Source organism: Notothenia coriiceps, unplaced genomic scaffold, assembly GCF_000735185.1.
Source record: "Notothenia coriiceps isolate Sejong01 unplaced genomic scaffold, NC01 NC01_scaffold00037244, whole genome shotgun sequence".
Lineage (NCBI taxonomy): Eukaryota > Metazoa > Chordata > Actinopteri > Perciformes > Nototheniidae > Notothenia > Notothenia coriiceps.
This window is the reverse complement of record NW_011369945.1, coordinates 5,039,438-5,040,580: the sequence shown is the minus strand read 5'-3', so window position 1 is coordinate 5,040,580 and position 1,143 is coordinate 5,039,438.

Below are 1,143 nucleotides of genomic sequence, written 5' to 3'. Positions count from 1 at the left end.
GTATCAATTCAAATCTGCATCTTTATTCATTCACTTCTCAACATTATTAAGAGACCTACTGTAAAGCTGAGAGGTAAAGAAAGCTCAGGGCGGTGTAACATGTTGAATCGCTATCAGAAGTTAGCAGGGTTTTCTTTCCATTATGAGCTTTAAGATAACGTGTATCTCCTTTTAATGTGGATTAAAATGTGACTTGTGTCATTTGTCTTCCAAAAACTGAACTAGCAGGAATACCGAGTAAAGTACGAGGATTTTCTCCCAAAAATCGATTGAAAGTAATCTAGAATGTGCATTTGGCTTCATTATCACTCACCCATACCAATTATGCAAAACTGAAGAAAGAGAATAATAAAACAGCCAGTGGACAAGGATTAACATCTGTTTAGCTGTGTGTGTGTGTGTGTGTGTGTGTGTGTGTGTGTGTGTTTTATTTGCATAAGCAGTATTAAACACCTCTCCTGGCTCTGCAGTTTTCTAAGTGTTTTTACACCTACTGAAGCTTTAAAGCTGGCTGAGTTTCTTAATGAGAGCAATAAATGCTGTGTTCGAGCTACAGGCCCAGTATTCTGTGGGTGAAGTTGGCACTAAAACAAAAAACAGCATTTTACGATTGTTGAAAAATGGTCAGTAATGATGAAAACTATGAACATTTGCTTGGTTATGCTGAAAGATGTTGCTGTCATCTCATTGTATTTCTGAGAAGTCTGATATACCTGGGCCCTTTCTCATTTCTCTAATTCCCCTCCTCGACTCCTATCCTCGTATCTTAGTCCCACCCACAGGAGATGCGAGCGGAGAAGGTATACACACATATTGATAGATGTCTTGTAATGCACTGTTGAGGAACCTGCGACCCAAGTTTTTCATTCATTGCATAACTACACCGTAGTTGTGTATATGATATGTGAATAAACCTTAGAAAATCTCGAAATCTTGAAAGGGATGTGCAAAATAGCCATTATATACAGTCTTTAATTAACTATTAGTAGAGAATAATGAATGAAAAACTTGGATCGCAGGTTCCTCAACAGTGCATTACAAGACATCTATCAATATGTGTGTATACCTCCACCATTAAACTGTCATATTCTGCACATTTCTTATACTATCTACATACGTCTTATAAGAGTATAATACATATGT